This window comes from Marmota marmota, unplaced genomic scaffold, assembly GCF_001458135.2.
Source record: "Marmota marmota marmota unplaced genomic scaffold, marMar, whole genome shotgun sequence".
NCBI classification, from domain to species: Eukaryota; Metazoa; Chordata; class Mammalia; order Rodentia; family Sciuridae; genus Marmota; species Marmota marmota.
In genome coordinates, this window is record NW_026000171.1 from 4,339,037 (window position 1) to 4,362,315 (window position 23,279).

General features: G+C 43.4%; 1 pseudogene; it reads left to right on the forward strand.

The window, feature by feature from the left end:
• Window positions 1-1,176: 1,176 nt before the first annotated feature.
• On the forward strand, window positions 1,177-1,634 carry LOC107154904 (annotated as a pseudogene).
• Window positions 1,635-23,279: the final 21,645 nt, after the last annotated feature.

Here is a 23,279-nt window from a genome sequence, read left to right on the forward strand (position 1 = left end):
GAAGGAGTGTGGTGGTGCACTCCTGTAATGCCAGCTACTTGAGAGGCTAAGGCAGAAGGATCTCAAGTTCAAAGTCAGCCTGGGCAACTTAACAAGGTCTTATCTAAAATAAATAAATAAACAAATAAATACGTAAATAAATAGAGCTGGGGATGAGCTCAGTGGTACAGCACCCCTGGGTTCAAACTCCAGTGCTGAAAAGGAGGGGAGGGGTCCTTGTCTGGGTCTATAAAAAAACAGATTGCTAAAGAAAAATCAGCCAGAATTTTAGGGATTGGACATAGCTCAGTGGTAGAGCACATGTTTAACATGTGCAAGGTTCTGGATTTGATCCCGAGCAACAATAATAACAGCAACAACAACAACAGCAAAATCTCTCTCTCTCTCTCTCTCTCTCTCTCTCTCTCTCTCACACACACACACACACACACACAGACACACACACACACACAATCTTTCCCCTCAAAGGCATGTTGTTTTGGGGGATTTTATTTACCCAGAAGACATGTTCCCTAAACTTTGAGTGGGATCCAAAGCTGGCAAAAGTTTGCCCTGCTGGGTAAGCTCCCAAGCAGAGCAGTGACAGGCTGTATGTAGATGCTTGGCAGATGTGTAGTTTGGGCTGCCTGAGGGTGTAGACTGGCGCTTCTGAACTCCCTTGAACACCATAATCATCCTACTTAGCAGCCGCAGCGGCAGCGCTCCACCACCACCATCATAACCACAGCATTAGCCAAGGGAGGTCTTCCTTAATTAAAGCAACTATCTTTCCTTTCCATCAGCGCCATTAGAATTTAATGAACCCAGGCCGCTTCTTTTAAGACTTCAAAATTATAGCTGATCTCAACGTTCACGTGCTAGAAAGGAAAAGAAAAAGAAAAAAAAAGCCATCACCCATTCTGAAAGCTTGAGAGGTGGCGGGGCTAGGCAGGAATGCAAACAAGTGGGGTTGCCAGGTGTGGCATTGTTGCATGCTCTGTTCATAATCCCAGTAACTTGGGAGGCTGAGGCAAGAGGATCACAAGTTCAAGGGCAGCCGGGACAACTCAGTGAGAACCTATCTCAAAAGAAAAAAGGAAAACAACTGGGATGTAGTTCAGTGGTAGAGCATCCCCGGGTTCAATCCCCAATACTGCAATAAATAAATAAATAAGAATATTAAGCCTTTTCACCAAGATGGCGCCGAAAGCTAAGAAGGAAGCGCCTGCCCCTCCCAAAGCTGAAGCCAAAGCCAAAGCCAAAGCTTTGAAGGCCAAGAAGACAGTGTTGAAGAGTGTCCACAGTCATAAAAAGAAGAAGATCCACATGTCATCTACCTTCCGGCAACCCATGACATTGCAGCTCCGGAGGCAGCCCAAATATCCTTGGAAGAGCACCCCCAGGAGAAATAAGCTTGACCACCAAGCCATCATCAAATTCCCTCTGACCACTGAGTCGGCCATGAAGAAGATTGAAGACAACAACACACTTGTGTTTATTGTGGATGTCAAGGCCAACAAACACCAGATCAGACAAACTGCAAAGAAGCTTTATGACATCGATGTGGCCAAGGTTAACACCCTGATCAGGCCTGATGGAGACTGGCTCCTGATTATGATTCTTTGGACGTTGCCAACAAAATTGGGATCATCTAAACAGAGTCCAGCTGTCTAAGTCTAAATATACCTTTTTTTCCAACATAAAAAAAAGAATTTTAAAAAGATGGATTGCTGTTCCATGATGTATGAAATGACCTGGGAAAAAATGGTGGCTCCTAAATGAATGGAGGAAAAGTGACCCCTCCTCCTAAGGGTTTTAAGAAAGCATGGGAAATTCTCACTTCCCTGGCATAGGGGTAAGGGACATTAATCAATTAGTGAGTTAACAAGCATTGGTTTTTGGTACCAGGGATTGAACCCAGGAGCGCTTAACCACTGAGCCACATCCCCAGCCCTGTTTTTCATTCTTTATTTTGAGACAAGATCTCACTGAGTTGCTTAGGGCCTCACTAAGTTGCTGAGGCTGGCTTTGAACTTGCCATCCTCCTGTCTCAGCTTCTGGAGCCACTGGGATTGCAGGCATGCACCACTGCTCCTGTCAAGTTAATGAACATTTTACTTCTGCAATACCACATTGTACCAGGCACTGTGTTGGAGCTGCAGAGGGCTTGATGAGGAGGGCAATACAAGAGGAGGAAACACAAGTCCCAATCTCAAGAAGCACACAATCTACTTCAAATTACACTTCAGGTCTGCACAACAGAACAACAGCTCATAACACAAGAAAGCTCATGTTATTACAAAGAAACTCACAAGAGTGCAGACAAGCCACAGTATTAGGAAAACACAGAACCTGAGGAGGTGCAGAGCCTTCCAGGAAAGATAAACAGTGTAGCATAAGCAAGAGGTGAACCTGGGCTGCTCTGGCATTGGTGAGAATGTTAGATAGCAAACAAATAAACTGGGCACTGTCTGAGAAATTTAGGTCATTAGATGCTCACAAAAACTTTCCCCATTGAAATCATGGGGGAAATTGAGCCACATCTGGATGAATGGACATGCCCAACGTTACACAGGGAGTATGTGGCAAAGCTGGGATTCAGACCCAAGTAGTTTCAACTCCAGGCCAGTGCTTTGCAATAGAAATACAGTTTGTGCTACACATGCTAGGCACATATATAATCTTAAATATTCTAATAGACACTCTAAAAATGAAACGTAAAAAAAATAAAATTGACTTTAATTATATTTTACTTAACCCAATATTTTAAAATTTTGATCATTTGAATATGTGATCAGTGTAGGGCTGGGGATGTAACTTAATAGTAAGGTGCTTGCCCAGAATGTGCAAGACCCTGAGGTCCATTCCCAGGACTACACACACACACACACAAAGGATAAATGTGTAATCAATATAAAAATCACTAATATTGTATTTAATTTGCTTTTTTTGTGTGAAGATTTCCTTCTTTGAAATCTGTTTTCTTTTTTGTACCAGGGATTAAAACAAAGGGCACTTAACCACTGAGCCATATCCCCAGCTCTTTTTATATTTTATTTTAAGACAGGGTCTTGCTAAGTTCCTTAGGACCTCCCTCACTAAATTGTGGAGGCCTGACTTTGAACTCACAATACTTCTGCCTCAGCCTTCCAAGCTGCTGGGATTATAGGCATGCATCACCACAACTGGCGAAATCTGGGGTTTAGAATTTATACCACATCTCAGTTCAGATTAGCGATAGTTCAAATGCTCAAATGGACACATGTACCCACTGGCTACTGTACTGGATGATGCAGTAACAGACCATCAACTATGGCTTAGCCATTTAGCATCATGACCTCTATGGTTGGTGGCCTGATCACAGATGGTCAGAGAGTGACAGGATTGGGAAGGTAAGCTAGGGCAGTTTGCCTTATATATGAAGATTTAACCCTGCACCCCTCTTATGAGATTACTCAATGAGATCAAGAATTTATAGTGATAGAATTTATGGGAAATAACTTGCTATAATGCTGGAGCCGGATGGACCAGGACATGGGCCCTGCCTGTACTACAGACTCTGTGTGATCTGGAGCAAATTGTTTAATCTCATTAAGCATTAGACTCTGCATCCAGAGCTATAAAATGGGAATCCTCAGGCTAACATCACAATGCTATTGTGAAGATTAAACCATATAGTGGACTTAAAGCTCTCAGTATGGTGCCTGACACATCTTAAATGCTCCAGTAATGTTGTCTGTTATTATCAAGAGCCCCAAGTTGCACAATTACAAAGTTTAAAGTGGCTTGGTGCTCTAGGCTGCGATTGCCACTAGAGACCATGCATGCTGCATTTCAATTTAGCCTCTTTGCATGGTACCAGGTGGAGGCCAAGTCAGAGTGGGGAATGAACTAGTGAAATCCACACAGTGGGGGTGGAGGCAGTGGGAAGAACCCGAGACTCACTCAAGATGCTTGTCGGCTTGAGAACATCATCCAAGGGATGAACTGGAATGGAAGGGTGGGTAATGGCACCTGAATATGGATTTCCATCCTGGCAAGATCTTGACGAATATATCTGGAAGGAGACTTAGAGATCAATTGGAAGCTAGGTGGAACAACTCTCCTCATTTTATAAAGGGAAGAGCTGAAATCTAGTGAGGTGAAGTAATTGCCAGGGACAGGCAGCTAGTTAGGGGAAAAACAGTGCTTGAAAAAAAACAGTGTTTTCCTTCTTTATGAATCTTGCTTTATGAATCTTGCTCAGGAACATCTCCTCTTATCAACCCTGGCAGCATATCAGAACTACCTTGAAAGCTTCTGAAATCAATAGATGTTGGATTCCTCCATAGCAGATTCTTATGGACTTCCACTTTCCACTGACCATTTCCAAGGCCACCTCTCAACTATCAAATTCTCTATCCTGCTTCTTTCAAATTTTTTTTGGGAGGGGTAGGGGGTTAAACCCAGGGATGCTTAAGCACTGAGGCACATCCCAAGTCTTTTTATTTTTAATTTTGAGTCAGCATCTCACTTAATTGTTCAGAATCACACTAAGTTGCTGAGGCTGGCTTTGAACTTAACATCCTCCTGCCTCAGCCTCCCCAGCCATTGGGATTGCAGGTGTGTGCCACCAAGCCCAGTTAAAATCTGGTTATTTACATCTCTTCTGTGAGGATTTTCTCAGATAACCATGAAAATAACAATAGCAATATTAATAACAGTAATCGCTAATATTGTGAGGCCTCATGATAGGCCAGCCACTGTGCTGAGCATGGATCATCCCATTTAATCTTCACAAGGATGATTCCATTAGACAAAACAGGAAACCAAGACTCCATCAGAGGTAGCGGCTTCACCCACAGTCACATTGTTGAAATTGAGGGAGGGAGCTGGGATGCGAAGCCCTTACCAGGTCTGACTCCAGAGTTCATGCATGTGACTCCAGTTCTATATATTCATTAAATTAGTTTGAATTTGGGGGGGAGGGGTTTGCTTGCTTTTCACAGCGATCTTCTTCTTGCCCTACCTATCTATCTTGTACAATTACCCTTCAGTCTCACCCACTGAAGGGACGATTTCTTCTTCCTAGGGTTTCTGCTCTTTGTCTAAGTTCAGTAAATCTGTGGGTGGGCCAAAAAGAAGGAAGCACTGTGTGACCAGGAGCCCGGCGTCATGCAGGCAATCCTGGGGAAGCTCTGGACACCTCATTTTTAACTGGTAAGCATTTCTGAAACACAGTAAATTCATCAAAATAGAAAGTTTACCTAATTGTACAGTTAGAGTGAACCAAAGAAGTCCAGTTCTACCCCTATTTTATAGATGGGGAAACTGAGGTCTTAGAAAATTAAGTAACTTTTAAAATGTCACATAAGTAGTGGATGGCAGGGACAAGATGAGGTTCTGGGAAACAAACATAAAAATTACCATTCCATGTACTATCTTTTAATATGTACCATAGTTTTATATGAATTATTTTTATTTAGTGTACCTAATGCCATAGTTGTCTTACCCCTATTTAATTGACGGGAAAACTGAAGCACTGTTAAGTGAAGTAACTTGTCCTAGTTCACACAACTAAGAACTAACGGAGCTAGACCCACACACCAGGTCTCCTGTCTCCTGGTTCATCACATATTTTTAGAATTTGTTTAGAGTTTATTGTATGGTAGGTACTTTACATGCATTTTGACAACCATCGTAGCAATTCTCTGAAGTCTTTGTTTTAAAAAGGTGACCTGATTCTTAAAACAAAAATCTTAGAGAAGGCAATACCTTGATCCAATTTTGTTTATCTGTCAGTGATGGTTCTGAAATTCAAACAGGGCCACCTTTCACTCTAAACTCTTAGCTACAATGAGACATTGTGCTGGACACCCTTGACCCTAAATGAGTTAGGCTTAGGGATACTGTTATAGACCCCACAAATGTACCTTTTTTGCTTTGGCTTGTGATAATGACAGAAGGGGGATGGTTCCCTCTTAACTCCTGGTAGAATCCTTTTTTAGCATCATATTCTCAGCACAGACTGCGGTATTGACACATCTCAATAAAGTAGACACTGCTTGTGTCTGTTACAAGTCTGAAAACAGACAAGCATGAGGGTACATTTTGCAAGGACAACATCCTTGGGAGTGAGAGCCAGCCAGTCTCCCAAATAGTTCAGTCCTGTTTTTCATCACTGTAACCAAAAGACCTGACAAGAACAACGTAGAGGAGGAAAATGTTATTTTGACTCATAGTTTCAGAGGTCTTGGTCCACAGATGACTGACTCCATAGCTCTGGGCCCAACATGAGGCAGAACATCATGGCGGTAGGGAATGGTGAAGGAAAGCAGCTCAAATATTAATAAGGAAACAGGGAGAGCTCTGCTCACCAGGAATAAAAATAAATCCCAAAGGCATGCCCCCAGCGACCACCTCCTCCAGCACACCTTACCTGCCTGTAGTTAACTTCCAGTTAATGCATTAGTGCATTAAGCCATTGATTAGGTTAAATCTCTCATACTTGAATCATTTTACCTCTGAACCTTCTTGCATTGTCTCAATTAGGTAGTTTTGAGATAAGTTATAAGCCTATAGAAATGAATAGTCACAGTAGTGTTTGGCATGCAAACTTTTTAAAGGTCCCCAAGAAACAAGCACTTCTCACACTTTGTCCAGTGTCTTTACTCTTTTGAGCTCTAAGTATGTCTCAGTATAACCTCATTAAGTGTCCCAACATGCCACTGATGTTACAGGGATGAAAACGTCAATGAAACTGAAGGGAGTAGTGCTAAAGGACAAGGGGGAAACTTGGAAAGCCAAACCTATCCTCAAAGCAAGGATGGTTAGAGCAACCCTAACTCCAGGATCAAGTCACTCAGAAGCAGCCTTCCAATGCTCCATGTGATTGAAGATCAGGCAATTTCATTTCTATTGAGCAGGAAAAAAATATTAAAAGAAGCATTCATAAAAAGAAAAACCAGGTAGAGGAAATAAGGACATTTCTGTTTCTTCTTTACATTTCTTAAAATGCCAACCTTTTTTGTCCCACTCATTTTTTTTCTGGAATAAACAATTTTCTTTGCATTTTCATGTTTTTTTTTATGGGGGATATGCATCTTTATCTATTTCTCAGTTGTAGCTAGCATAAGCCACCTCTCTCCCTTTTTAAAAAATTTTCCATTTAATTCAGGTTCTCGTTTCCTTGGAATCTTCTTATCCATTCCCTTCAAGTATCTCATCTCGTGTCTTCCCCCTCTCTCTTGTTAATTGGAGCGGTTCCTTCATGCTCTAAGAAAGCTCACTCCCTTGTTTTTTCCTCACTCTTTCCCTTTCAGCTGCTTTCCTGAATTGCCATTGCACTGATTCTGTTTTACTGGCCACAAATGGTGCAGCTGGGATGGCGAAGGAGCAACTGAAAAGGAAATGCTAATCAGACCTTTTTACAGAGTATAGTGAAACACGCGCGTGCACGCACACACACACATAACAGGGAGTCTGGTTTAAGGAGGAAACTCTTTCTCACTATCCCACACAACCAGGATGGTTGTGTTTCTGATATTCCTTCAAAACAGCCCCTCGTGTGACCTGACAGGGCTAGGAGAGCCATGGCCTGGCTTGTGTCCTCCTGGTTCCCCTCTTTAACTGAGCAGTTTTAGACTTAGCCCAAACATTAAAAAGGGAAAGTGCACATAGACTTGAAAGCATAGTTCCCCAAGTCTTTGCCTGCGTGGAGAATTGTCACTGGAAATAGACATAAGTATGGGGAAGAAGCCATCCGGTGACGGATGGGACAGTGGTGCCTCATCTATTTACATAAAGCAAGGAGTGACACAGAGGAATTGCAATCAGATCTTTGTCCTGGACTATATTTTGCAGAGGGCTTATTGTTATTATCATTTTTCTACCACAGAGGAGAGCAGAAATCCAGTGACAAGGCCACTGCTGAGGCTCAGCATTGCTCTGTGACCTAAATCAAAGATGCTTCACCAAATTTCTTTGAGGATGTTCCCCAACCCCAGCTGGAGGACATAACCAAGGAGAGAGTAAGGCCATCAGGAGGCTAACGGAAAACTAATAAATGAAAAATGGCCAAACTGGGGAAAACTCACTGGAAAGGAGAGAACCCAAGACTCTCATTCTCACAAGGTGCGGGACACATCCTTTACGTGGCCCATGTTATGGTGTCCCCATCTGAAAAAACAGGTTTCAATTGACTAATCTCAGAGTGACTTTGCAGTTCAAATATTTATATTGTTGAGCAGTGGGAAATAAAAACTTTCCCCTTTGTCTATTTTGTTAGGGGTAATAGAAAATAATCATGAAGTAGGACTTACTTTATTTGGTCTTTACCAATCCCAAGAGCCATCGTTGAGAGAGAAGTCCTGTTTGTTTAAGAAAGGACTCAAGGTCCAAGCAAGTCCTCATTGTCCTCCAAAGCTGACTCTTCTACCCAGCCCTGAGCAAGGCCCCTTTAAGGTTGGGTGTGGGTGCAAGGCACAGGCAAATTCAAGTGAGCCCTGCTCTCTCTCCACATCTGACATGGCAAGTGATGGGGGTAGGGGCAAGGCAGGGGGGAGAGGAGATGGGAATTTTCTAATGATCCTCTTTAGTTAATAGGCACAAGTTGTTAGCTTGATCTGAGAAGGCCTCTTTCCCCGTGTGCCAATTCCACCCCCTCCTTTTTGTAATGGGTTTAGTTCCCACAGCTAATGTACTGCGTAATGAGGCCGGAGGGAAGCGGAATGCTCTGGAGTAATGATACGGAGCCTCCTGGGCCCTGACAAAGGACAGAGAGAGCCCGGCTGGATGGTCTCAATGAGGTTCAGGCTCCTTTCAGCCCTGCTGAGTCGAAGCCTCCTGCCAGGGCTTATGCTCAGCCATGTCACATCCAGGCTCTGGTGTAAAACCCTAAGGAAGCTGGTGTGAGACAAACCTCTGCCAAACCAAGTTGATTTCTTTTCCTAAGATCTGATCCAGCCTTCCAGCCCCAGCCTCCTGGTCTTCCAGTCATTGGCTCAGAAGCCTTTTACTTTCAGGATGGTGTGCACTTTCCCCATAGAACCAACCCCTCCCCATAGTGGGGGAAAGGGCTCCTGCTCCGTTCTGCCCACATAAATGTGAACACAACAGGCTTCAGATGGGGATATAAGAGTGTCCTCTTTAGGTGGCAAATGCCCAGTGGGCCAAGTAGCCACATTGAAAAGGTGACCTTAAACCTCTTGGTCATTTGTGATCACTCACATCTCTTGTTCCATAGCACTTAGCTCTAATGGAATATCACCCACTTAATATTACATGGAGTCACTGTTGTGTGTGCATTCTTCATTCCCATTTACCTGTGTTCCTTGGTTCTTCCTTGCTTTTCTTTTTATTCCCTATGGTCTTAGTCAAAACACACAACAAAGAGCAGAAGCACATTCCTTGTGCAATAAATTAAAATTTGAATGACAGATAAATGGGACACACACACACACACACACACACACACACCCCTTTGGAAAGAACTTGGGGATCACTATAGGCTATTCCCTCAAGGCATCAACCCAATATACTCTAGGGATTCCCAAAACAGGGGGAAAGATGAGTAAATGTGAAGATACCCAAATCAAAGTGAAAAATGCATTATTTAGCCTTTGAACAAATCCAGTTTTCAGTTATCCATAGAAGAAGAAATCAAAACCTAAGAATAGAAAAAGTTCAGCAAGAGGTCACTGAGGTGATAGGGAAGTGGTTGGTGTTGGGGTACCTGGTATAACGGGCATAATGATTACACCTTTGATGCACATTTTATAGTTTAGAAAGTTCACAAGATATTAATTTAGTCTTCCCAATACCTTATGATAGTGCCCTATAAAAAGAATGTCTGACACTTTCCAACAAGCAGCCTAGGATCCTAGAGGTGAGGTTGCACAGCTAGTAAATGTTAGAAACACTGCTCCATCCCAGGGCTTCTGAGACCACAGGTCTATAAGAACGCATCATTGTCAAGACAAGGCTGCAAATAAGGATGAGTGAAGTTAAGAAAGCCATGAAACAACAGAAGAGATAAGAAGGGCCTTGATTGTTGCTTCCACAAACCCAAAACTGGGGCTGCCCCAGAAGCTTGAATACAATGTCAAACACATAAAAAAGGCAAGCCTTTATTAGATGAACAGTAAACATGCGCCTGTTGGATAGCAAACACTCCTCTGGTCCCATTGTGTCTCAGGCTCTGTGCTAGGTACTTGTTTCCCCCAGGGAATTCCAAGAATTAGACCCTGTCTCCATTGAGTTGAGAAATGTAAATAGCCTTAAAGGCAACTGAGAAAACTATGAACCGATGATCCCAAATGATTAGCAGGGAGTAGAGGCAAGTTTCCCAAGTCCTCTGAGTTGGATTCATATTTGAGCACATGGCAATGACAGAGTCCTGGATTATCCAAAGCCACATGGCTCCATGTTCCAATTCCAGGTGCCATTTCTTTCTCTCTCTTTCTCTCTCATACCAAGTCACCAATTGTCTTCAGTATCTCTTCTCATCTCTCATCTCTGGAAAGGTTCAAAGATGCATGTTCCCCCCCCCCCCAATCCCACCAACGTGCTTCCTCACTGTTTGCCTTATCCTGAGAGGGAGGTCCGAGGCCTATTGCTAAATTCTCCAATGAAGTGAGTCTCTGCACTGGTCTTCACTTCCTGTATCCATCTCCAGCTGTGGGTCAATAGCCTATTCCAGACACAGGGCCCCTTCTTCCACCTTCAGGTCTTTGCACAAGTCTTTCCCTCTACCTGGAATCTATTCCCCACCCCATGGGAATCACATGACCGTCTCCCCTCCCCATTCAGATCTTTTCTCAAGTGTTTCCCTCTCAGAGGGACATTCCTCTTATCTAAAATAGCTGTCCTTTCAATTGTTTCTGTCCCCTTGACCTGGTTTATTACTTTGGAAAATGTCTTACCACTACTCAATAATATATATGTTCTATATTTCCTTCTTGTTGATTTCCTACACTAAGATGTAATCTCCATTTAAGGAAAGAATCTCACTTTTACTGACCACTCTATCTCTAGTTTCTAGGGCACAAATTGGCCTTCAATTATACTTTGTCCAGTGAATGAATGACCACAGAGAGGGCCCATTCCTCAGGTCACTTTCTATGGAAAATGCCAACTCAAGAGTTAACTTCTTTAAAAAAAAATTTTTTTTCAGTTGTAGACAGACATAATACATTTATTTATTTATTTATTTTTATGAGTTACTGAGGATTGAACCCAGGGCCTCACACATGCTAGGCAAGCGCTCTACCACTGAGCCACAACCCCAGCCCTCAGGTGCTAACTTCTAAAAGATCTTTTCCTTTTACCTTCTCTCGTCTCAAGTATTATCTCTAGAGCAGTTTCTCTAATACTTTATTATCATGTTGATATGACCACCACTGTTGTTTATTACTGTAATAGTTCATATTTTTATAATTACTCATCAGAATAATATGATCTGAGTAATTAATTGAGTGCCTGTAATATAACACATGTGCCTGGCGTATAGCAATCACTTGCCTGAGATGTATTCACTGATGCTCATGACAATATAGTATCTATGGGCCAAGTTCATCATAATCATAACGGAGGGAGTCTGAGTAATTTTCAACAGTGGTTATGCACAGAGCTTAGTTTTGGGCTAGGGGCTTTCACATACATCATCTTGTTCATTCTCAAGAGCCTCCAAGGTCTCAGTTACCAATTGGGGTCCTGATGCCAATTTGAATCTGGCTCCAAACTCCACACTTTTTCCCCCAAACCTTATTTCTGCAGTAGAAAAAGTCCTCACAGTCTTGATAACTCCTAGTACAAGCCCTGGTGGATTTTTTTTCCCCCTTGCCCTAGAAAACAGACAGATTGGCTTGAGAGAACTTTAAGATACTTCACAGTTTGGGTCCCATGATTCCATCTCTCCTCCATCTTAATGTGAGCAGATTCTTCATCCCTCAATTCTCTTAATAAGCTTTATCATCTGCCTCTTTTTATGGAAGTTTTAATTTCTTTAAAAGACTCTCAGATAATCTGGACTCAGTGGTGCACACCTGCAATCTCAGTGACTCAGGAGGCTGAGGCAGGAGGATCACAAGTTTGAGTCCAGTCTGGGCAACTTAGCAAGATCCTGTCTCAAAATAAAATAAAAAGGGCCAGGGATGTAGCTCAGGGGTAGAGGACCCCTGGGTTCAATTCCCAGTACTGGAGGGAAAAAAAGACCCTCAAATGTTACTTCACTCCTCCCTTCTACACTCCTTTCCATTTAGCAGAGCATTTCCCTTCTCTGAGTAGGACACAGGACCCCCCATAACCCTCTTTTCTGCAAAGGCTTCCCCTGAAGGCCCTGCTCCTCCAACATGCACCCCTTCATTAGAAACCAATGACTCTCTCCTGCACTTGGCCTCATCATGTTCTTCCTGGTTTCGCCCAAAGCTGCTGCCAAGACTTCCCACCTTGCCTGTCTGGCAAACATAACTCCTTTATGTTGGGACTTGGTTATCAGAAATAAAATGAGACGTGTTTCCACTGACAACTAACTCAGTCAAGCCCAGGAAGCTGGGTCAGACTCTCCATCAGTTGTCAGTCTAAGGATTCAAGCTGGTCTCCTGGAACCAAAGTCTATTTACCCAAAACACCAGCAGTCAACAGCAAAGCAATGTTCCTACTTGGTTGGGAAATAAAAGGTTCTGGCATTCTATTCTGCAAGCACTAAACACTTTGGGGACTTACTGGTTGGGAGAACAGAGGGGGTTTATGATCCACTTAAAATATTTGTGTGAGGAAAGCAGGGATTCGCCACCTGCTTCCCCTTCCACTGATGTTCATGACAGCTGAGGAATCTCATCCCTTCACAAAAGCTCCGGCTTCATGCCCAAACTTTCTAGCCTTTTCTTTCCACTGACACAAATAGTTACATAGAAAAGCAGACATCCCATCTTGTCATAAGAAAGGAGAGTTCTCTCAATTCCAGTCAAGGCAAGGAGCATTTTTCTTCAGATATTCACAGCTCAGCCCCAACCTCCAGTTTGGAGCATGAGCCTAAATATGTGAGCAGATTCTTCATCCATTCTTCAGCTATCTGTTCTTGTCCTCCAGGTCCAGGACTATGGTCAGCTTTCCACAAATCCCTGTGAATGGAGGTGAAGAACATAGCATATGGTAGGCACGTAAACCTACTGTGTGCAGAAAGAAGGATCAGGCCCCTGCCTTTTGACCGTGCCCCTAAATCCTGAAATATTGGGACTTTCTCTTGGAAAGAGGCTGGATGTGGCCAATCTATCCATGAATACTTCTCTGCTCTTCAGTTCCCCCTACTCCTCCCCAGCCTTCCAGGGCCAGGGTCCTGCTGGACATTCTGGTGACACTCTGGGTTCTCTTTCCCCTAAGAAGCTGACAATTTTTTTTTTTTTGAGAAGGGCATCATTATGGAAGTTATAAATTGCAGAGTTCAGATGCCCTTCAGGATTATCTGGCCCAGAGCTCCTTGTTGCATGAACATGGAAATGGGGGCCTGGAGAAGCCAAGGGAGATATTCAAGGTCACAGGGCTTCACGGTGTCAGGCAAGGACTGTACCAGATCTTCTAATTTCTAACCTTCTGTGCTTTTCATACGTCATCAGGATCCCCATAAAAAATAATTTATTTAGCACCTGTCTTTGGAATGAGATGTAACCCAAAGCACGTGGGTATAATAGACGTGGTTCAGACTGTTTTCCCAAAGCTTAGTGTGAGAACAGAGAAATGATCACATTAATGCAGAAAGCTCTATTTAAACAGGATCCTGTGGTACATATACACACTGAACCAAGGGGAAAATCACACAAATCACGTACTGCCTTTATCATAAGACTTCTTAGTGGAATGACAAAGTTATAGAAAGAATCCTGCAAGTTATGTCTGAAACTGTGAGCTGGGTAAGTATGTTTGTTTTGGTAGGAGGTGATAAAGGGTGAGGAAGTGAATCTTTCAAGAGAAATTTGATGGAATGGCAGGCTTAGCACACACGCCAGTATCACAGTTTCCCTGCAAATCCCTAGAAGTGATATAGTTAAGAATGCCATAAAATGTCAGACAACAAGAAGCCTAGGAAGATTCTAGAATGAGAGCCTGGGAAGAACATTCCCAGAGGCCAGCTCATCCATCATGAGCATACACACCTGTAGGTCTCCAAAAAGACTTATACTTTCATAAAATTAACAGAATTTTATAGACTTCCAGGTGATACTTTCCAGTGCTGCCCAGTCCTCATAGCTCCTCTAAATGTATCTTGCTTCATTAAAAAATTCTCCCCTTTTGCTGGGGATGTAATGGAAGAAGAAACCCAGCTGTGTTTATTCACTACTGCAAAAGCCCTCTGTTGATTTGGACCTTATTAAGGAAGGAATGCCTGCTGAAGCCTCTCCTCCCTCTTTAGCCATATCTTTGATAGATTATAGAACTCTGTGGCTTTCCAAACTTTGTGGTTCTCCCCAGAGACATTTTTCTGGCTTCACCTTCTAACAAGCCCAGAAGTGTGGCACTCCACCCTTTTGCAACGTACTTGGGATCCTGAGAATGCTTTTTTGATTGTCTCTGCAGTGAGGGTAATGACTTGGTCTATCTCACCCTATCACCATCTGATTAAACCATTAATCATTAAGCACCATAATGTAATAAAATCACTAGCTCATTTTATAAAACGTCTTTTTCTCAAGAGTCCAAAGTGCTGTCTGAACTTTATACTGCCCTATTGCCTTATTGCACTAGAAGCCAGGATCTAAAATTTCAGCCAAAATTTCTGCCCTTGTCCTTGTCCTGTCTTAGCTTTCTTTCCCCTTATTTGAGTAATTGAAGCCCACTGAATCCTCAAGCAACACATGGAATAACTAGTTACTGGGTCTTTGTTTGCAGTTGGCAATGGTGTGGCAGGACAGCACAGAAGGCAGACCATTCTTTGCAGTCTACAATAAGGAAAGTAGGCTTCTGCACGAGAAAGAGATATACCTAGAAACCTAGAATAGCCCTGCTCTGGACAGTGGGCCAACAGCAGGGACCAGGTGACTTGTACCTAAGGGAGAAGAGTCTCATCTGCTCTTCTTCCAAGAGAGCTTGGTTCTAGGAGATGATCAGCATGGCCACTTCCCGCCCCCACATACTCCCGGCATGCTTAGCAGGACTCTGCAGTTGATGAACAGTCTTCATCAGTTAACCCATCTGCAAACGCTAAACACCCACCAGGGATTTGAATTCCACACTACTGAAGCAGCAGCCGAAGCAGCAGCTGTCACTCAGCACCTGCCACAGGGGAAGTGGAGCAATTTCAGAAAGGGTCCTCTGAGGCCAAAGATGGCAGGGAGCAGAGATTCCAAGGGGATCATGGGGTGACAGCTGGGGTTGGAAGGAAGGGGGGAAGTTGGAGAGAGGAACTCCAGGGGGTAAGAACAAGAAATGGTCTGCAAAAAGCAAGTAACATGGGCTGGGGATGAAGCTCAAAGGTAGAATGCTTGGCTTGCTAGCATGCTTGAGGCCCTGGTTCCAGCCTCAGCATGGCAAATAAACAAATTAATAAAATTAACTAAAATTAAAAAGAAAGAAAGCACAAGTTGACCTCCATGAAAAATAGAAAGAAAGAGGAAAAATGAGGAAGAGGTGACCCCCCAAATGAAGCCAGAGATCACCAAGGGAAGGTCTGGCTGGAAATCTCAGAATGACTTTCCCAAGGACACCCTCCTGCTACCATTTTGGCCACCAGAGGGCTCCTGTATTCCAAAAATATTTATGGAAAAGTAACAAACGTCTCCAATATTTTCCACTCTTAGCACACATGTAAAATTAGCGATTTTTGTTAATGTGTACAAATAATTGACTTTGAGATTTGGAGACCCAGTTTGGATTTGGGTACTCTGTCCCCAGGTCCATATGGATAGAAACAATCAACCTCTCTGCTTCTCTATCTGCAGAAAAATGAAGCGATTTGTTGCAATCTATAGCCAAGTCAGACAGGGGAGAAAGAGAGGAAGAAAAGGGCTCTGGCAAACACCAAGACTTATGACTACAGAAATAAAAATCATTTCCTCTCAACATTCATGTTTAGCTAAGGATGACAAAGCCTGTATCTTGGGAATCTTTCACTATCCCTTCCCTGATAAAACTCAAGGAAAAGATAGTACACCTGTGTTTATTAAAAAACTCAAGTTAATGTGCCAATTCTGCCCATTTCTAACTATATGAACTTAGCCTTAACCTTTAATCTCATGAATTTCAGTTTTCTCCTTCATAAAATGGAAAGTGCTCTTAGCTCAGAGGTTGGGCATGAGAATTGAACTGAATAATGTTTTTGAAGGAAGATGGCATGTGGCAGAAGCTCATTCATTCATTTACTCAAATAGAACCTACAAATGAGACTGATATTATCTAGAGTACAAATGCAATGGCCAAACTGGCACAAACTGGGCTTGCTCCATCAGAGGAACAGAAGATTAAGAATAACATCTTGTCTGCCTCCAAAATCTTGAAGGACTATCATGTGGAAGAGGGATTTGAACTTTTCTATATTGCTCCAAGAAACAGAAATGGGAATCCTGAGTGAAACTTTGGGGAATCTGACCAAGTTTGATGATTATATGAAATGCCTAAGAACTCTCTAAAAATGCGGTGAGTGAATGCACGTTAGCTCTCGTCTCAAGGTGTTCAAGGAGATATTGGATGAGCAATGTAAGCGGAAGCACCAGCACCGGCTCCTTCTTGCAATGGGAAAGAATGGATGAGATGACCCACAAGAGCCTTTCCAACTCAGGGAATGCTATGATTCCTTGTTTGAGCAATGGGGAAAATCGTAGAGCATTGTTTAGTCAGGTAGTGGCCCATGTTGGTCAAAAGGGTGTTCTTGCAACCTGACAGCTGGGGTTGTTGCACTTCCCTATGTATCTGGTCAGCCCTGATCTGATCTCTGGCCATAGAGCAGCTTAAGATGAGGCCCTGGATAATTACTTTTACGCGAAAAGTAGTGTTATTCATATCAAAGATGGTTGCCCTTTGATCATATGCCAACATGTGTGGAATGGTTGATTACAGTGTTTCTATACTATAATTGATTATAGTGTCAACTAGGGTGGATGTCCAAAGAAAGGCAGGGATGGAGGACAATGCTGTGAATTAAGAAGGAATAAATGATGGAGGAAGATGTGCAGGATGGATACAGTGGAGCATAGTTGCTTCATAGTTCTAGTTGCTTTAGATCCAGAGCTTGCATGATTTGGAGCACCGTTCTTCCCTCTAAAACTGAGAACAGCCCTTTCTCTTACGGCCAGGGGCATCTGTCAAGGGGAAGGAGTCTGGACATAACAATTTTCAGATATTTTTCCTCTGTTTGAGTCCAAGTGTAAAACTAAATTTCATTCAGGCCTTCTTCCTGAAGAGGTGATTTTCTTGATGTGTGTAAGACAGAATGGGAAAAGAGAAGGTACTTTGAACTCTCATGGAAGGTAGCTACTAAATGGAATTAGGGAAAGTGGTGTATCTCAGAAATTGAAGCACAGCATTATAACCTAGAGAAACTTGATTTGGAAACTCAATTTGATAATTAACCAGGTGTGCAACTATGAACAATATTCAAACCTCAGTTTCTTCATCTGTAAAAGAGAAATAATAATATCTCTTGGAGTTTGCTGAGATTTATAAAGTCCCTAGTACAGGACAGGGTTTGGCACACAGTGATGTTCAGACCATGATGAACTTCTCTTGTTATTATGGATTAAGAATCAGTCAGAGTCAAAGCAACTGAAAAAATCCCAGCTCAGATAGGAGGATATACACATTTATTGAGTCCAAAGAGCAGTGTGGCTATGTTTGCTCTGAAGGTGTAACCAAGGGCTGCGTGTCTGGTTATGTAAACTGGGATGCGTACCATGTGCATGGGGTTGGGTTGGGGTAGGGATAGGAGGGGAGGTGGAGATGGGTGTGTGCAATATGTAATCAAAGATGTACAGAACTGGTCACCTTAAAAACAAAGCAAACGAGACCATGTTACATTGCAGCAAAGGAGCAACATTCTCCACGTGGTTGGACTGGGGAAAGTGAATGGGTTCCTGATGTATGTATGGCTGCATGGGAAAGGGCAAACAGACTCCTAGAGACAGTCTTAAAGTAATGGATATGTGGCAGGGCAGATGGTAGCCAGCTGCTCTCCAGTTTTGTTTTTTTCTTTTCCATACTTTTTATTGGTGCATTATAGTCGTACATAATGGCAGGGGGTTTGTTACATATTAATAATATACACAACTTAATAATATTATTTGGCCAATGTCACTCCCCAGTATTTTCCCCTTTTCTTCCCCTCTCCCATATCCCTTTCCTCTACTCTACTGATCTCCCTTAATTTTTTAGGTGATTCTACCCACTCCACGCTCTTTCTAGTTTTTCTGAAGCCAGCAGAAGAGATATGCTATGACTACAGAAAGAGGAAACCACATTGTTGCCAAAGGGCTCACCTACACTCAGGTCTCTTAAAGTACTGGATTACCAATCATAGGAGGCTATGAAATTGCCTTCTTAAAGGCTTTAAATATAAAGGCCATTACTCATATGTGGGGGATGGTGTCTCCCATCTTCACCTAACCAATGCTTAGATACCAGTCATTGGCTACACTTACCAAAAATGTTGGCTAAAGCAATTGCATGATGTTTCATTGGGAGAATGGAAAAGTACCATGTTTAAACCACAGGATCATGATTTGTACCAGGGCTGTATGAATCTGTGGCAGAAATTAGAAGGAACTGAGTTCCAACCACTGGCCCAAAATATGTGCATTGCTAGACAAAGTGCCCCGCCCCCAGTTCACCTTCCCTGATTCATCCTGAAGGGTCTGGAAAGCCAATGTATTTCAGACTTCTGTGATCCTGACCCACAGTAACAAGTACATTTTACATCATGAACCAGAACCTACAATCACTCACACAAATATATATTTCATGAAACAATGTTGCAAGTATGTACTTTGATACTTCACATTCTATTGTAAACTTGATCCATTTTGTTTTTTAAAATGTCAGTCATGACCTGAATTTTACTGTATAACCTCAAGTTCAAAAAATAATGTTCTTCACTACTGATAACTCCCACTCAGCAACAGTTCTTCATTTCCTACAAAAATTAAGTCCAAAGTCCTTAACATGACAGATTAGACCATTTACAATCCTACTTTTCAGCTTCAGTTCTGCCATTCTCACCTGAGCTCCCAACACACCTGGAGAATGACCTTCTCAAGTCTCTCTGCCTTGCTTTCGCCCTTCCCTCAATCTGCACACACACTTCTCACTACAAGAAAAATGTCTCTCCCTCCTTGGGAAGTATCCTAAATATCACCTCCTCTTTAAAAGAGACTCTGACCTGCTTAAGCAGAGCCAAACTCTCCACGAAAATCCCAATCTTTAGGAATTTTCTTTTTTACACAGTATATGATTGCTTGACCCTTCTTGTAGCCTAAATGGCCTCCCCTATTTCCAAATTTCTAGAAATATATTTTTAAATCCTTTCCTTTATGACTTGGCCCCTACCATCTTCTTTCTTTATCTTAACAAATTTCCCCTCTCTATCTCCATAACACCCAGAATTCTCAATAGAATGAGAAGATCAGAGAATAGGAAAAGGCATTGGTCAAAACTGTTGTGGCAAAACCAGTCTGGTTCTATTTTCCTTCAGTCTTGTGTCTCTGTTTCCAGGGAATCCAAGTTTGGTCAAAGTGCAACACAATTAATCTGAGTCATAGAAGATCGGAAAGGGCAAACTGAGGTGGGTAAACGAAGGCAGAGTGAGGGCAGTGCTGGTCAGGCTGGAATGCTAGAATAGGAACCAATCAGAGGAATCAAATAATACTGATTCACAGGCCACAGTGGAAATCCCATCCCCAAACAAATGTCCTGCTGTAGTTGCAGATGATAGGCAGTAGGCAGTGGATGGTCTGACTTACAGTCAGTCACGGAGCTTAATGATCTCTTCAGTCACCTTTATCTATATAAAAATAACAACAAAAATACCCCAGTGCTCCACAGTTTTCAAAGCAATTACTCACTTATTACTCCATTTAAGCCTGGAGTGTCAGAGCTAGAGGGAACTTTAAGGAGTCAATTAAGGTTTAATTCCTTATCCTGCAGCAGATAAAAAGGAGACTGAGAACAGATGAGTGACTTATCCAAGAGTGCAATGCTCTTTTTATCAAACCATGCGGTTCATACACAAAAGTCTGCAGGCTCTCATGTTCTGGTTGATTCTAATGGTTTCATTCCACCTGGATTTTAAAGCCCCTCAAAGAGGCAGGTTGCTGCCTGCCTTAGCACTAAAGAATTCCTGAGCAGAGGTTCTGCAGCCTGTCTCTGGTCATTACTTCAAATCATTTTCTGCCACGTGGGCTAATTTGTTGTTCCCTATATTGCATCCTTATTCCCAAAGTGCCTAAGCCATTAACTCACCAATAGCAGGTGCATAATTGCCTCTTTTGCACAAGATGTTCATTTAAAATGAAACTGCACATAAATCCCTCCAGTTCCTGCTATTTCCTTCAGCTAGCCTTCACCCTTTTTTGGTCTTTTTTCCTCCCAGACCCGACTGCTGGTTGAGTGTCTCTGACATGCCAGGGGGAGGAAAAGCTGGGTGCAATAGAGGAGTTTTATGCAGTTGGGCTGGGGCAGGACAGTAAATCACAGGGCTTAAGTCTACCCCCAAGCCCTCAGGCTCCAGGAGGGGTGATCCAGATCGACTGGCAAAACCACACAGGTAGAACCAAAAGGCCCCATTAGGACTCTTCTGGACCAACTCCCTCATCTTAACAGATGCGGAAACTGAGGTGGGTAGCACAGGAGGGACTTACTTGCCCGCCCAAAGTCAGAGACATCAAGCTTGAACACCTGAAATTCCCACATTCCCGGGCCTGTTACTTTGCCAATGAGAAAATTGAAGCTTAGAGGTGGAGAGAGATTACCTACAAACCACCCAGTTACTAATTGTCAGATTCAAGCCTAGAACCACAGTGAGAAGGGAGAGGCAGCTCTTGGGAAGAAAGACAAGCTAGGGACCAGGCGTCCCGCGTGCCGCACAACTGCAGGGGGCACTATTCCAACTGTGCGCCTTCTGGCACGTTTGTTCCCTCCCAGCTACAGACGGGATCGAGGGCGCAGGGAAGAAAGGGCTGGGGTCCCGACCCTCCTGACACCAGCCCGGAGGGGCCCACCCCAGAGTTAAGGTGGCTTGGCCTCCCAGCACCACCCGAGGCCTCTTCTCGGGGAGCCAGGAAAGGGTCGGAATGTTTTTCCCCCATTCAGTGGGATTATCCCTTTTGATTGTTTAAAAAAAAAAAAAAAAAAGCTGCAGCTAGCGAACCCTGCCTGACAACACCGAAGGAATTTTTCCCAGGGATCGGCCGAAAGCTGACTCACATTTAAAGACTTGCCCAAAGTGGTCATGCCCCTCTGAGCAAATACCACAGGCATGTAAAACCCAGCTCCCCACGGCCTCCTGCGCGGCAGGCCATTGGCACAGCGCTCCGCNCACAGCCAATCGCAGCGCCGCACCGCTTAGTTGCTAGCCTGGCCGCCCGGGGTCGACACCGGAGGCGCGGGCGGGTAGCTGTCACTGCTTGTTTCCTGTCCCGCGGGCGGGGGCGAAGCGGGTGGGAGGCCCTGACTGTTTGTTTAGGCAGGTAAGGCCTGAGAGGGAAAGAAAAAAAAATTAAAAGGGCTGAACCACCTACACTCAGGAGGAGTGCCGCAGGGCCTTTGAGCTCCAAGTTTCCATTCCAGAATGTGAGCTGCTGCCGGCTCCCCGCCCCGCCGTGCTGAGAGCTCTCCGCGGGCCTGGCTCGGGGGCGCATTCCTGGGCTGCTTCCCTAGACTTCCAGGGGGCCTGGTCTGGGAGCCCCAGCACAGTCCACTTGCATTCTGCCTCAAAACTCCACATCCAGGAGTCGTTTTTAAGTTACCCCCCTGCACTGCTCAGACACCTAAATTAAAAAAAAAAAAAAAAAAAAACAGGAGGCACGAGCGGCCAATTGAAAGTGTGATCCTAGCTTATCTTCACAACTGTAGTTCGTGTTTTCTTCTTTCATCTTCGGTATTTTGGTTGGTGCTTCTGTTCGAATCCAGGGCCTCCCACATGCCAGGCAAGGGCTCTACCCATCACTAAGTCCCTCCATTTACAATGGGATGTAGACCTGATCATCTTAAAAGTCTTCGATTCTAAGATTCTGGTTCTTCTCTCAACTCTGGGAGGAACATTAAAATTTCATTCTTGTTCCTCAGTCTCAAACCATTTTTCCATCCAGCAGCCCAAATACTTTTCTAAACATGTAAATGGCATCATATCATTTCCTCCTTAAAAAATTTGAGTATCATCTGTCTCCCTCCCCATCCAGGCTTTTGGTTGATTTTCCCTGGATTGGCTAAATTCCTGCACCTCCGTCTAGCTTCCTTTGCCTCAGGTGTTTGCACCTGCTCTTTCCTTCACCTGGATCCCCAGCCTCTCCCTTGGCCAATTCCTCATTCATCCTTCAGTTCTTAGCATAAATGGGGCTTTTTTAGTGAGGTCCTCCCTGCACTCTAAATTTAACTAGGTCCTATTTCTGTTCTCTCTTATGGCACCCTGTATGGTGCTGTATTACAGATATATTCAAAACTATAATTTTATAAGTTTATTTGCTTACAGTCTTTTTCAGACAGTACAGAGGACACTTTTGTTTTATATAATATCCTCAATGTTTAGCACCATAAATAAATATTAGGTTGAATTTGTTTAAAAATTCAAGTAAATAATTATTGTACCCATTTAACAGACACGGCTGTGAACCTGGAACAGGTTAGGTACTTACCTACATTCAGATGGCCAAAGGCTATTAGCTAAGAAATGCATTCCCAAACCTGACCAAAAAAAAAAAAAAAAAAACCATAAGAAATAAAATATGTTGCTGTTTCTTTGTATTAAAAAAAGAGGTGTGGGAGTCAACCATGGTTATTTCTAAAGGAGGATGCTAGGTCAAGGAAGTTTTATACATGGTAAGAGACTTTTCTGGGTACCATTCCTGTTTCTGTGATCCAAAAGCTGGCCTCTCATCCCTCCCTACACACACACACACACACACACACACACACACACACACACACACACGGCATCACTACTACCACTGCTGCCACCACGGAGTGGCTGAGTCAACATGCACATAGAAAAGAGAGATAGAGGGAGGGCCCCTCATCCTGTCCAAATGCTTTCCTGCAATGGATGACCTACAAGGCCAGGCAAGGTGATACATTTGGGAAACTGAGGTAGGAGGATCTCAACTCTGACGCCAGCCTGGACAGCTTAG